The sequence below is a fragment of the Fukomys damarensis genome, unplaced genomic scaffold (assembly GCF_012274545.1).
Source record: "Fukomys damarensis isolate Sample0158 unplaced genomic scaffold, DMR_v1.0_HiC HiC_scaffold_38, whole genome shotgun sequence".
Classification (NCBI taxonomy): Eukaryota; Metazoa; Chordata; class Mammalia; order Rodentia; family Bathyergidae; genus Fukomys; species Fukomys damarensis.
Window position 1 is genome coordinate 41,036,531 of NW_022900950.1, and position 16,210 is coordinate 41,052,740.

The following is a 16,210-nucleotide window of genomic DNA, read 5'->3' on the forward strand; positions in this document are numbered from 1 at the left end:
TGTTTAAATAAATTTTTTTTTTTTTTTTTTTTTAGATTTGTAAATGCTTTGAGTTTGCTAGATTTCCTCTTTTAACTGAAGATTTTCTCATTTGATCCTGACTTCTTTCCTTGTTGCTCTGTGTTTCTGGTTTTTCTCTCTTGGTTCTCTGAATACTAGTGCTTGCCCACCTTGGACGTGCAATGTGGACCTGAGTAGAAGTCATACCTGCACAGACTACTTCTCCCTTTCTTATAATCAAGCTCTCGACCCAATCACTATTATTTCTCAATTCCTTCTAATACAATACATTTTACAAAAGAAAAAAGAAAAACTCTTTTAAAATCTACATTTGTAGAAATGTCTCTTTATTGGTAACTTTTTAGAACTACTTAGAAAATTATACTTTTTGAAATCTAAATAGTAAACACTTCTAATTTAAGTCATTTTACATACCAAATCAGGCCTGTCTTGGATATCTGAATACAGTAGTTAAAAAAATAATCAGAACTACTAGTCTATCAAATTTTACCAAATATCAAAGAAACATGTCTCAGTCATTAGAAATATACTATAAAAATTGCACCTAGGTGTTAAAAAATTTATTTCTAAACTGTATACAAATGATGATGATGATGATGATGATGATACGCTGGTCAGGTACATAGAATTACTAGTGAAGGCAAGTTTAGTCCAACTAAAGTGCTGCTTTATTCACTGATTTAAAGTTCTGCTAATATTCTCAAACATTAGATGCTGGAGTATTTTATTGTTTTATTCTGGCTTTCGCTAAAATGGTTTCTTGTACTTTTCAAGAGGAAACATTTTCCAGGAAAAAGATTCTGCTATCTAACTTCTAGTGAGTTATTATGACCAGCAAGCCACATTTTCTTTAGTGTGGGTAGCATTTTACCAGTAACATTTAAAAAACATATAATATATTTAAATTACCTCTTGTCTATTTAATCAAGCCCAGTAAAATTATCTCACATTATAGAGTAACATAAGAATAGACTTGAAACAAGCTTTACACTTTCAAAATAACCTCACAATCTAATGTAGTGGTATCCAGTTTTCAGCTAGAATAGAGTGAAGCATCAGAAAAGATATAATTGCTCAGTTAGTAGTACCTATCATTATTATTATTACATATCATTAATTACAATTACTGCCTTTCTTTAATGCAACTGTCTCCCAGCTGACTTTCAGTATCTGAAAATTTCTGTAAGGGGTTTCATTTTGGTAAGGTATAACACTATTTATAGTTGGACAGAAAATCTTCATAAAACATTGCAACAATTCTATGATTAAGAGGTAGAGACAGAAAAAAGAATGGGAATTTTCATCTAGATGGCTATTTTTTGAGCGCTGAAGGGAAAATTAAGTACTAAGGAAAATGAAAATTGGTACCATGAAGTGGTATTTTTTGAAAGATATAAGACCTAGAATCCTGGAGAAACTTTAACTTTGTTGTTCTCTTTCTATTGTGTTTGGCAGTAATTGAGGACAAATCCCAGGGACATTTATCTTTAGGATAAACTATATCATTTTCTTTCATCTCTAGTCTGAATCTCAACCCTATTGTCTTTGAATAGCCTTTTTTCATAGATTACATTTTCCTGTATCTTAAATATTATCATTTCTTTAACTTCTTCACTTCCGACAATAGGCATATTCAAAGTGCTTCTCTCCAACAACCAAAACTTCAAAATCCCACTGTGGTCCTGTGGTTTTGTTATAGTGAAATTAATGACATTTTTTCTTTTTATTTGTTTTCCTTTTAAGTCCATATACTATCTGCCTTCTGTATTTACAAGCTCTGCATTTGTGAATTAAAAAATCTACAGGTTGAAATTATTAGGAAAAAGTATCTGTACTGAATATATACAGCTTTTATTCCTTGTCATTCTCAGAACAGTACATTGTAACATGTATTTATACAGCATTTGCATTTAATTAGGTGTAAGTAATCTAGAGAAGGTTTAAAAATGTGCAAGTTGTCCACGGGTACTAGGTAGAACTTGATTATATGCATTTTTGTATCCATAGGGGATCCTGAAACCAATGTTCGTAGATGTCAAGGGATGACTGTACCTTTTATTTGGTCTTCTTGTCTTATTACACTGGCTAGGGCTTCTGGTAGGATATTGAATAGGAGTGTCATAGCAACATTCTTGCCTTGTTCCTGATAGTAAAATAATCTAATTTCTTACAATGATGAATGATTTGTAGGGTTATTGTAGATGTTTTTTATCATGTTGAGTAAGTTCCCTCTTCTCCTGTTTTTCTGATTTTATCATTAGTGGATTTGAAATTTTTCCAACATTTTCTGTGTGATGACAGCTAAAAACCATGTGGTTGTCCTTATTTAGCCTGGTGATTCAGTGGATAACCTGACTTTATTTATGAATGTTGAATGAGCATTGTATACTTTCAATAGAATCCACTTAGTTATAGTATATGATTATTTTTATATAATTTTGGACTTTATTTGCTAATATTTTGTGGAGGTTTTTGTTTTGTATCCTTGTTCATAAGAGATTTTAGCCTCTGGTTTCCTGTTTATTGTTTAAAATATTTTATTGTTATCAATTTTAATTGATAAATAAAAATTTTATACATTTTTAGTATATAGTATGATGATTTGAAATGTGTATACTTTAATAAATGGCTAGATTAAGCAAGTTAATACATGCATTGTTTTGGTTTTTAATCACATGGTTATCTCTGGGGCTCTGTTTACCTCTTGCATCTCTTCTTCTTTCTAGAAAGTACACAAAGCTTGGTCAACACCTTACATGTTAAATAGTTCCTCATCTTTAGTTGCTAGACCTGGGGATAAAAACGTATTTTCAAAGGAAGGTTGTTTATGCCATTTGAAAAATAAAAACAAATTTATACCTTTGAATAACAAAGAATGCATTATTTTACTTGATTTTTTGCGGTAAGAACACAAACAATCCTTTCATAATTTTCAAGTACATATCCACATTTATTAATTATAGTCACTGTGTTGTACACCGGATCTCTTGAACTTATTCTTTCTGCCTTACTAAAATTTTGTATCCTTTTATCATTTTCCACAATCCCTTCTACCTTGGCATCTACTTTTCTATTCTGTTTCTGAGTTCAATTACTCCACATTTCACATGTGAGTGGAATTATGCCATATATGTCCTTCTATGACTGTCTTACTTCACTTGAGCTTCTCAGGGTCTATCCATGTCGTCACCTCCCTCCTTTAAAAATGCTGAATAATGTTCTATTGTATGTATATGCTACATTATTTTTATCCACTCATCTGTGAATGGAAATTTAGACTAGTTCTACATTCAGATTTGTGAATAAAGCTGCAATGAGCATGTAACGGCAAAGATCTTTGTTATGTCTTGAATTATCTTGCTTAAATATGTGGAAGTGAGATTTCTGGATCATATAGTAGCTTTATTTTCCAAAAAGATTTTTGAGAACTCATTATAATGTTTTTCATAGTGACCACATCATTTTACATTTCCACCAATAATGCACAAGAGTTCTAATTTCTCTATCTCCTTGCTAACACATTACTAATTATTATTTTTATTATTTTATACAAAAAATTTCTACCTGGTATTAGGTGATGACTCATTGTGGTTTTGACTTGCGTTTCCTTGATGATTAGTGATGTTGATCTATTTTCTATACTTATTGGCTATTTATACTCTCTTTGGAGAAAATATCAAGTCCTTTATCCTTTTTTTTTTGGTACTGGGGATCAAACTTGGGACCTTGCACTTGTGAGGCAGGTGGCAGAACCACTGATCTAAATCCCAGGCCTTTATCCATTTTTATTTGGATTAATTTTGCTATCGAATTGTAGAAATCATTCATTTTAAACTATACTTTCTCTGGACAAAGATGTGTTGTTTTAAAACACTTAATATTTTACTCTCATCTCTTATTGCATGGTTTCTGAAGAGAGGTCTGATAATTCTTATGCTTATTCTATATAGATAAAGTGAATTTTTACCTCTGACTTCTTTCAAGATTTTTCTCTTGGTCTGTATTGTAACTTTCTTTTAGGTAATTAATCGTCCTCCTTCATGTTTTCTGAATTTCTTGGATCTGTCATTTGGTGTTCATCATTAATTTGGACAATTCTCATCTATTATTACTTTAAAATTTTTTCTTTCTTAGTAGTGTTCCCGTTAGATATACATTTTATGCCTTTTGTAATTGTTTCACAGTTCTGGGACATTATCTTTTCCACTAAATCCTTTTCCTTTTTGCTTTTCACTTTTAGAAACTGTTATCAAGCTCATTAACTCTTTCCTTAGTCATGTCCACTCTACTGATGTGTCAGTCACATTCTTGATTCATATAAGATATTTTTGATTTCTAAATTAAAACCTTTTGACTTTCTCTTGGAGTTTACATATGTGCCTCTTTATATTACCCAAAAGTTCTTGCATGTTTTCAACTTTTCCCATTGGAGTCCTTTCCATATTTAGCATAGTTGTGTTTAAATTCTGATTTGATGATTCCCACATCTGTACAATATCAGATTCTGCTGCTTGCTCTGCCTCCTTCAAACTGTGTTGCAGTGTATATGCATCTGTGTGTTTAGTATGTCTTGTAACTTTTTCGTGAAGCCAAACATGGTATCCTGGGTAAAAACAGAGTGAATAGGATTTTACTGTAAGATTTTGTTTATCTATGTAAAAGTTAAGCTGCATTTATTGTTTGCTGAGGCTTTCGATGTTTCAGGCTAAAATTTCTTTTGATGTCCTCACTTTTGTTTTCCCAAGTGTCTTTGGGTTTTCTGGAAACTTCTTTAATAAAGTCTAACATGTACAGTACTTTTGGATGTTGTGGCCTGTTATTAAATAGGAGAACTTTGTTATAGTGGTGAAGTGTGGGTACCTTTCACAGTCCATGATTTGGTCTCCATCTTTTAGTGAGCCTGTGTCTCTTGGTTATGAATTTCCAAGTGTTTCTGTTTTTTCTTTCTCTTTATGATTGTACAGGAATGCTGAAAAGGGTTATAATTGAGCATATCTCTTATCACCGATCAACTAAATTCTGATAAATCCCCATTTGGATAGGCTTTCTGAAACAGTTTCCCCGAAAGACAGGCCCTGTAATGAACAATAGAATGGTTGTCTTTGAAGATAGTTACTCTTCCTCCTCTCATGCTGGAAGAGAAGATTTTTCTCTGATTTTTTACTGTGAGAACTCCTGTAGGTGAAGCTCATGAAAGTATGAGTTCTGCCTTCCCCAAAACTTGTCACTCTGAGAGTTCTTAATTCTCAAGTTTGTCCAGTCTGACCCTCTAGCAATTTGTTAGTTACAATTTGTTTTCTTATTACAGTATTGGTTTTTGCACAGATTTCGGCTCTTAGGTTTTCACTCTGGTGAGCTATGACTCTCTGCATCTGCCTTTGTCAATTAAAGTATCTAATTATGAAGGTAGCCATTTGCTCTATGGACTCAAATCTGATAAATCTAAAAGATTTCTTCGATTTTCAGTTTGTTTTATTCTTTTCTTGTGGTAATAGGAATATAACTTATAAGCTCCATAAAAGTCTACCAGCCCTTTCCTTATTTACATTTATAGATAAAGTAGTCTATACCCAATCTTTTTTCCTTATTTCCTATTTTTCAATTCCTAGATATTCAAATTTTGGCTTTACCTGGCAATGATATGGCTCTTTATGAGATAATTGATAGTCTCCAAATTGCAATTTCTACCTATCTGAAGGCTCCTTTCTGGTCCAAGCTTGGATGGATATAGATTTCCTCACTTACACTCTTTCTTACTTCAATCCATTTCCCATTGGGGAACTGATCTTTCTAAGATATGGGAATAAAATATTTCTACTTGCTCTCATTGACTTGAACATTAGCTTAAGTCATTAATCTTAGCATAGTCCTGGTACTTGCTTTAGTCAATACTTTGCTATACAGATGGAAACTTGGGAACAGTGCACATTATTATTTATTGTTGTATAAAACTTACAGTAGAACTTGCACAACTCAGTTTTCTATCATTGTGACAAAATGCCTGAGATAAGTAACTTATAAAGAGGAAAGGTTTATTTTTGCTTGTGGCTTCAGTGGTTTCAGTCCATGTTTGTTGATTTCATTGCTTTGGGCTTATAGTGAGCCTGCTTACTGCATGGTGGGGAATGCATGGTAGAACAAAGGTGTTCATCTTACAGCATCAGCAGCAAAGTAGAACAGCCTGGGCAAATGAACAATGACCTAAAGTGCACTTGGCCCCCCATCTTAAAATTTTCACCATCTCACATTATCTATAATGTCTTTTGAATATGATTAATATGAGAAAAGGAAAAAATGGGAACAAAACCTTTGTAAATAGGGAGGGGCTGAAAGGAGGGCAAAAAATAGGGAAAAATAACAACTAAGAGATTATGTAAAGGTACAAATTTCCAATGATGAATGTCATTATATTGTATACCTAAAATGTACCAATAAAATTTTAAAAAGTTTCACTATCTCCCAATAGTGCCACGGTCTGAGGACCAAGTCTTCATCAACACATAAGATTTTGGAGGACACTTATCCATACTACAGCAATAATAAAAATTTGTTATTAATTTTGCTGTTGTGTTTGTCTTATAGTTGCTTTGTTTCTTAATTCTGGGAGTTGCTTAGCTGGTAGCTCTGGCCCAGAATCTTTCAATGTGGTTCAGCCTTGATGTTGGCCAGGTCTGTGGTCATCTGAAGTCTGAAGAATCTTCCAAATTGGGGCTGTAAACTTTAGTTTCTGTAACTGTTGGTAGGGGGCCTCATGGGCCTGTCCATAAGTATGTTCACAACATGATATATGATTGATGACTTCTCCAAGAGCCAGTAAAGAGAAAGAGACTTTGGATATCAAATGGTATCACTTCTGCTGTGCTCTGTTGCTCATGTAAATCAACCCTGATACTGTTTGTGTGTGTGTGTGTGTGTGTGTGTGTGTGTGATGAATATAGGAGTCAGAGACCATTTGGAGTCATCTTAGAGGCTGACTAATATGCATTATGTGCTTTCTTATCCCTCTTTCTTTCTGACATAGTGCTCTGCATTATATCAGAGAAGCTTCTCTATTATAGTCTGTTACTGTTTAAATATAAAGACTCATGTATTCAGGATGCTAATTTCATCAATGAAGTAGTCCAGAAATTAATTCCTAGCTGATTTTGCAACAGAAGTTGGGACCTGGTTGGAGAAAATGAATCACTGGAGCATGACCTGGAGTGGGTATATATATATATTTTTTTTTTCAGCTTTAATTGAGTTTATTGGTACATTTTAGGGATACATTACAGTTACATTCATTGTTGGGATCTTGTACCTCTACATGACAAGTCTTGATTCTCATTTTTTCCCCTTACCCCTGCCCTCCCTTCACCCCCCCTTCCCCTCCCCCGAATACCGAATAGTTTCTCTGGTGGGTATATTTTTGTTCCCAGATTCTTCCTCTTTCTTTAGCTCTCTTGCTCTCTGCTTCCAGCCACCATGATGCAAACAGATTTCTCCACCGTGTTCTTCTACCAAGCGATTTCATCCTTAAAGTTAGTTAACCATGGACTGAAACTTCTGAAACTGTGAGCACAAATAAATCTTTTTTCCATTAATTAGGTATGTCAGGGGCTTTGTCTCAGCAATGAAAAAATAGCTACTACAGAATCATTTATCCATTAGTCACTGAATGACAGCCAGTACCCCATTACTCACCCATGGACATATAACACAACCATGAAATAAGCCATCTTTTTTTAAAAGCTCTGATATATTGAGGTACTGTTGTATAACTCAACCTGTCCTGTCTGTGTTTATGTCAGAAAAGAAGTTGCTTACTCAATATCCACCCTCTCATTTGTCTTTGGAACTGCCAATTTTCAGTTGAGCATATTGTAGTTTGGCAGAGTCATGTAAATTCTGACCAAAAAATTCAAACTAAAGTGTTAAATTACAGTTTTCTAAAACTTTTAAAAGGATAGCTGACACATTGCTTTTATTTCCATTGTCTTTGTTCCTTCTTCTATCTTGCTGCATGGCATGTACTTGCAGTGGTTAGAGCTCCAGCAGCCATCTTGGCCCAGAAGGATTAGGGCCATGTATAATTTAGTAGTTTTCTGAAAGGATCCTGAATCTTTCAAAGCTTCCCAATGGCAGAAATCAAACTGTGTACCTCAGGGCTTTCTTTGAATGAAAAAAAGAAGTGTATTGTGTTTAAATTGTTATATTGCATGGTATTGACATTTTAATGCCATTCTCCTACTGTTGGGATAAAATCCACCCTAATGATTTGGATCACTTAGATCTCTAACCTTTTCTCTCCCTTATTTATTCTGCCCCATCCACCTGGACCCTTGGCTGTCATGATCTCTCACATCCTCACTGTGAGCTGAGACAGGACACCACTTCTCCATTCTGTAATCCCATGCTGCTCAGCTTTTTAAAATTATTTATGCTTCCTTTTAGTGAATGTTGAAGGTGAAAACCTTACTTGGTTGCTTGGTTTCTAATAGTTTTTCTGAGAGGCTAAGAAAATTTGACTTCAGTTCTAATAGTTCGTATTTTATACATATTCCAATCATCAGATTATATTCTGCGATTTGTATTGTTCCAGCTAAGACATGGATTAGTGGAAAAAGACCAGCACACAAAGCTGCTGTAAACTCCCAGTTAATCTCAGAAAAGAATACAAAATTTAATGACAGTGAAAAATGGTATACTTTGTAGGAACAAACAGGAAAAATCTCTTGGCTTTTGGTTTCTAGTTGGGAATGATTCCCAGGACGGTAATGTCCAGCTATAATTGACAAAGGAGTCCTATTCTTACACTTTTTCTGCTTGACTTCATTATACAAAACAAGCTTAATCTATATTGTTGTTGCCTGGATGCAAGCTTTTCTTTCCTGCCTATAATCCAAACAATCCATTAAAAATTTTAAAGCTTTACATAGCAGTGAGTCAGGGGACTTTATTAGACTTGAAACATAACCAAGAACTGATTTACAGCAATTTTTCATCCCGTAATTATTTTCAAAGTGTGCCTATTTAGTCTTTGGGTATTTAGTATTTATTGGAAACATGTATTATTATTTTCTTTATCAAAATTATTGCCAGATATGAATCAAAATAAATAAATTTTTCTGAGAAAAGATCTTGTGCAATTAACTTCAGGTTTAAAAATTGAGTTATTTGGAAGTCCAAATAAACATTTCCATTTGGTAAATCAGTTTTAGACAAGATTATTAGAGAAAACAAGTAGCACATACATATATTCTACCCTGCTGTCTGCATTTTTCAGAAGTATAAGAGCACATCATTTTACATGGTGCAAAGTAGATGACTTTCATGTTCCAAAAGAACAACATAGGCATGAAAATATAAATATGAATTTATTTAATGGGATTCATTGAATTTCATTTTTTTTTGGAGGCAGCACATACACAGGACTCAGAATGATGATGTTAAGGTAGTAAGAACTCTCTTGTTTATGAATGAATAAACAAATTCACAAGTGTTAGTCAACAGACATCTGAATTTATATTTTGCATGTATGAATATATTTATTTGTTTATTGAATGTTAATGAGAAGAGTTCCGAATTAGTAGAAAACTGGCATTCTCATCATTAAGTGAAGCAGAATTGTAACAAAATTTCAAATTATAGATTTTCAAATCCACAATCATAACCTTTAAAGATAGTGTTTTTGAAATTTAATTTTTATCATTGTTTATCATGTTTCACTTTTGAAAATTAATTTGAAATGAAACTAAATTCATTAATACAATTGTTGATAGAGGTTAACAAGACTGGATTAACAAAAAGTTTCTATTGGGTACTATTGGGGTTGTTCATGAATCAAAGTATTGGAGAAGTGAATATGTTTTGTTTTGTGAATATGTTTTTCTTTTTTTTTTTTGGTACCGGGGATTGAACTCGGGTCCTTGCGCTTGCAAGGCAGGCCACCGAACCACTGAGCTAAATCCCCAGCCCGTGAATATGTATTTTTTAAAATTGGTTTTTATTCTTTACCAGCATGTAGAGGTAACAATATCACAGCAAAGAATATTGTTTGGATTAAGTTAAAAACTAGAGTTTTGTTAATTATAGAGCAAATATCTATTGATTCATTGTCTCTGTGTGGTAATACTGCAATGAAAAAGATTATAAAATTTGTGATTTCGTGGAGTTTATACTCAAAGTAGTCTAGACAATAAAATGTTAAAAAGCAGATCCTTTGAAATAGTGATACTAACAAGCTGGGGATTTAACTCAGTGGTTCCGCTGCCTGCTTTGCAAGCACAAGGACTTGAGTTTAATCCCCAGTACAAAAAAAACAAAAGAAAAAAAAGAAAAAGAAAAAGAAAGAAATAGTAATAATTACTGTGAAGATTTATTTACAGGTGGATGATGGTACTGAGAGGGATTTTGTTGTGTGGTATCAAATTAAAGTTGAGCTGAAACATTAATAGTAATGAGTTGTCAGCCCTACCACAATTGGATTGTGTTCCTAATAAGTATAAAGGTCCTAATGGGATATTTAATGGTAAAGAGATTTCAGAGGTTCAACTATATAGTGAAAGGTAAAGATTATGATTGTCATATATTTAGGTAAAACATAAGCTGATTTTATAAATGTATTAACGTGTAGGATTTGGTAAGCACCAAGATATCAGTATCTAACAGCTGATTGTGTTTACACTGAATTTTAAAATAGGAACAAGACTTTTCAGTCTTCTTACCTGGACTTCCATTGCTGTTATGGAGGTGGGGCCTTTAGAAAGCAATCAGGTCACAACAGTGGAGTTTTAATGAATAAAATCAATGTCTGTACATAAAGAGGCTGGCTGTTTACTCTCTTTCTCCCTATGGGGACAGAGAAGGTGGCCCTCTGCAACGTGGGACAGGGCTCTTATCAGAACCTATTCATGCTTGTGCCTTGATCTTCACCTTCTATCCTCCAAAGCTGGTGAGTTACATATTGTGTTGTTTATAAGTCACTTAGTTTCTGGTGCTTTGATATAGCAACACAAACTAAGAAAGCTAAAAATTTTAGTGACTCATTTGACTCATTCACATTTTAAATATCAAGTATTTATTTTAAAAATCTACAATTTATCAGCTATCCAGGACACAACCATAAATATGAGAGATATATCCATTAATTTTCGAAGGAGGCCAGCTTATAGAACTTTGATTTGGTAAGCTGATTGTAAAAATGTCTTTCCTGTGCTGGAAACTTTCAATAGTTTCCATTGCTTTAGAACAAAGTCTTATATTTTGACATGGATTACAAGTCATCAAATGATCTGACCCTTTCTTTCTTTTTTTTTTTTGGTTTTTTGAGACAGGGTCTCACTATGTAGTTGAGACTGACCTGGAACTCACTATGTAGCCCATGCTGGTCTTGAACTCATAGCCATCCTCCTGCCTCAGCCTCCCGAATGCTGGGATTACAGGCATGTGCTACCACACCTGGCTGCCTTTGTTTATTTCTAATCCTGCATCCTCACATAGCACTATACTCACTTCCTTGTCATGTGTCATATACACAGGGCCTGACTTACGCTTGTCCATCTACTGCTGTACGTTCTTTCAGGAAGAGTAGTGGCGGAAGGGGAGAGGGTTTTTCTTTTTCTTTTTCTTTTTTGAAATATTAAACAGTTAAATCCTTTTTCATAACACAAAGCATATAGATCATATCTGAAACTAGAAAGTCAAGAACCAGATATGTAAATCTATTATTTAGAAATAGTGAGATTTATACCAGAAGAAATTGCTAAAGTGTTGAAATTGATTTCTCCTGGAGAAAACCCTGGGCCATCTGAATGGTTATTGGAGGAGACTCCCTTTTCTCATTATAAGCTCTGCATTAGCATCTTTTAAAGCCTGGAAGATAAACAATGTTAATATTGTTTAAAAGATACGTTGAGGGCAGGCTCTGGGTTTTTGTTCTGTGTTGTGCTATCTCTGGTCTAGCCTCTGAGCTTGCACGGTGATTGATTATTGGCTGGTTCCCTTTAGTGTCCTATCAATGAAGGCAGTGATGTGAAACGTAGACTCCAAAGTGAAGTCCGGCTCTACCATCTTCTCTATGGCCTTGTTGGGTGGACATGCTAGAATGTAGGCTTCCCTGTGCCAGTGGCTGGTAGGGTCCTAAGAACAGAGTTATCAGGTGTAGTGGGGAGGTCATGCTGAAAAGAGTCTACATGAGACATCTCAAGATACCCCTTTCCTGGGCCTCAGTTCCTCTTACAGCCTTTTAATAGAGATGATATTGAAGTCTCATGCAGACTCACATCCACAGAAAAACAATGTTGTCTGTGTGGGAATAAAGAGACATTGGCAAATATAGATTTTTCCAGCTCTATCCAATTATGAAAGGTGTGGTAATACAGACCTCAAGGACAGCCCAGTAGCCACTCAGTACGATACAAGGGAGAGGGATGAACAAAAGGGAATTGGTCTTTCAACATCCTGTTGTTGAGCATGTGGGGCCCATTGAATGCTATGTATGAAAAACTGTTAAGTTACTAATTCAGAAAATGATGGCCTAGTTTTGTCAGCTGGAAAACTGAAAAAATTACCAACACTAACTATAATCTGGAGTTTATGCTTGAGGTCCTTCTTTGGTTAGACACACAGCACATTCATTTTGTCCAATTGCCATTTTCCCTTTGTGAATAGAGATTGTCGAAAAGGTTGGAAACTCAGTAGGAGAAGGGTTGGGGCTATACAGCTCCAGTGAATTGCTCTTTCTGTCGCACACAGAAAATTAAAAGTTGAGTCAAAATAATAAAATGTGGTATTTAACTGCAAGATTTGCGCAGTTGAGGATTATCATTGATCCGTTGGGATGAAAGAAGCAGTTATTAAATGTGGCAGCAAATGAGAGAGCTCATGCCAGAGCTCATAATTCTTGTAATGTATCTGCTTCCAAGACATACTGCAAGGAGAATGAACCAAGACCTTCTTTTCTTAAAATTAAATTGAATCTAATTTTGTTCTTCAATTAGGAAATGATTAGTGTATGTCTTGAACATCAATATAATTTGATTTTTTCCACCATTAACATTGAATGATGTAGGTGTGCAAAGAAGGAATCACTTCTAATGTACATATAATTCACACAGTTTAAGAGATTTGGTCTACTTTTAGCCAACTTTTATCAATATGTCTAATGTTTCTATAGTATTTATTAAATTTTAGCATTTTTCATTTTTGAATGTTTATTCTATTCTTTAAGGATAAATCGTAACCACTTTAAATATGATTCACTTAACTGGAATATCATCAATGATTTATTTATGAGGTCACTTATCTTCTACTACTTCACAAAGATATTTTAATGCAATGGAGCATAGTTTTAACCAAACATAAATAAAAATTTTTTGCAGATCATAATATAGCTAAGCTAAGAGCAGGCATAACTCTTCAGCCTGCCATTCCAATTGTGAGAAATATTCTGAAGAATCCATGGTATCTTTTAAAATTTATTTGAAAATAGCTTACTCTTCATTCAAATCATAAACCTGACAGTTCCTATTTCTTAGTGGAATCAACTAGGTAAGAGTATTTTTTAACTTGAAAATAAGTTTTGCTTACAAATTGAGAAGATGCTTGGTTTCTAGATTCCTGGCTTATATTTTACTTTAAGAAACATATGGTTACTGTAAGGATGTTAATTAACACTGGCTGATGTACTTTTCCAACACCCATTTCCTGGATTCCAGGGCCCTCATTAACACTTACTTTTATTTGAAATAAAGAGCAATACCTAGAATAGTGTATTCTGAGATATAAAAAAGCATTGATAAAAATGTCTTCCTTTTTCTATTTAAAAAATTTCCTTGTAAGCTTCCCTTAGCTTTAAGGGATTAGAGAGATGGGGTTAGCTTGTCTGTGTGTGTGTGTGTGTGTGTGTGTGTGTGTGTGTATGTGTGTGTGCGTGTGTGTGCACATATGTAGCCAAATTTACAAAAATAGCTCTTGAGTGATAACCTTCTTTGGTTTTCTACTATTTCCTTTTTCTTAAAAGTAGGATTTTTCTCATTAAAACAAAAAGTTATTATTTTACTTGTGTTGCCCATGTTATTTATTTTTCTCCTTGCATTGGTGAATCAGAATTACATCTGACCATCATTCATACATTCATTTATTCAATAAATATTGACTCAGGACCATATACCAGATGAGTAATGTTCCTTTGAGGAAAAACAAATAATATAAGAAGAAAGTAATCACCTTCAATATCTATTCTAGTGGAAAAGAGGAAAAAAATGTTTATATGAAAAAGTAGTGAAGAAAGTGATTATGTAAGAAATTTCTTCATTGTATGTTAGTAACAAGAAGTTTGAATTAGCTTTTCTTATATTAATGGTATCCCACACTTTACATTAATGTCTTGCGATCAGTGTTGCATCATTTTGTGTATGGTATTATTTTTTATGCTAAATATATTCAAGACATGAACTTATTCCTTTTACTCAGACCTTTAAGCACTATATTTTTTTGAAGTTTTATTAGGATCATATGACAAAGACTCATCTTCTACCAAAATACTGCATTGATTATTATATGATATTTGCCAAAATTCTTAATGTTGTTCTAAGCAACATTAACCACAGAAACAATAAAAACAATTTAGCTAAGAAGTTATAGGATAATTTTGTAAAGCACAGCACATATTTTCTTTGGTTAGTTTTGAATTTCACAACATGAGAACATAAGCCCACGGGGAGCTAGAAAACATATTAGTCAAAGGATGATAGAACCTTGTATTTTTGGTTTATAAATTTCAATTCCTAACAGTGAAAAGGAAAACTGGGTACTTTCTCTGTGCAAGCTTAGTGTGAGAGGTCAACCACACATTCACTTTTACTTTATTGATTTTTTAATTTCTTTTATTCGCACATGCGTTTAGTAAATAATGTCTACATTCCTCATGTGGAGTTGGTGCATTTACATAACACATCCCAGTTCCTTTCTTCATTCTCTTTCCTTCTTCTTATTCCATCGCTTGGTCCCTTTCCCCTTTTAGAAAGATCCATCTCTCTACTTCCTATTATCTATCTTTTATTTTGTTCTTTATTTATAATTTGAGGTTCTCATATAAGAGGAACCATGCAATGTATAAGCTTGTGCATCTGGTTTATTTCATTATGATCTCAAGGTGCATCTATTTTCCTACAAATAACTCAATTTAACTTTCTTTATGACAGCATAGTACACCGTAGTGTATAAATACCATATTTCCTTCGTTCATTCATCTGTTGATGGACATATAGGCTGTTGCCAAGATTTAGGTATTATGAATTGTGCTGCTTTAAACAACAGTACACATATAACACTGTATTGTCATGTCTTTAAATTTTTTGAGAAGCTACCTGGAAGGAAATAGCTGGGACAAAAGGAATTTCTAGTTTCAGATTTTTAAGGAATTTCCAAAGTGGTGACAGTAGCTTACACTTTCATAAAAGTGTAGAATGAATGGTTCCTTTATTCCCCACAACCATGCCAGTTTGTTATTTGATTTCTTGATGATCGCCATTCTTTCTGGGTAAGATAGAATTTCAGTGTTGCTTTAATTTGGCTTTTTCTAATAGCCAGCAATGATGAGCATTTTAAAAAATATATTTTATTGGCCTTTTGTGTTTCTTCTATGAAGTGTCTATTCATTTGACTTGCTCATTTTTTGATTAGGGTTTTTAATTTGGAGGGAGAATTTTTTTGCACTCTTTATGTATTCTAGATAACCTCTGTCTGATGTATGTAACTGTCATTTTTTCCCCATTCTTTAGGATTCCTCTCCACTCTGTTTGATATGAATATTTGTTTGTCAGTACTATTTGCAGTGCAACCAGGATTTTGTTGAGAATGTTCTGGCCTATGCCTATGATCAAGAGTTTTACCTATTTTGTCTTCCAACATGTTAAGTGTTTTTGTTTTAACATTTAGTTCTTTGATCCACTTTGATTTTGGCTTACTGCTCAGTGAAAGATATGATTCTAGATTCAATTTCTGCATGTGTATAAGCCAGTTTTCCCAACACCATTTATTAAAGCGGTTATCTTTCCTCTAGTGTATATTTTTGTTCCCTTTGTCACAGGTTAAATAATTGACTATGCTTGGAGTTGTTTCTGTATTCTCTATTCTTTTTCATTGATCTTTGTGTCTATTTTTGTGCCCGGACCATGCTTTACATGTATATTTACATATATATATA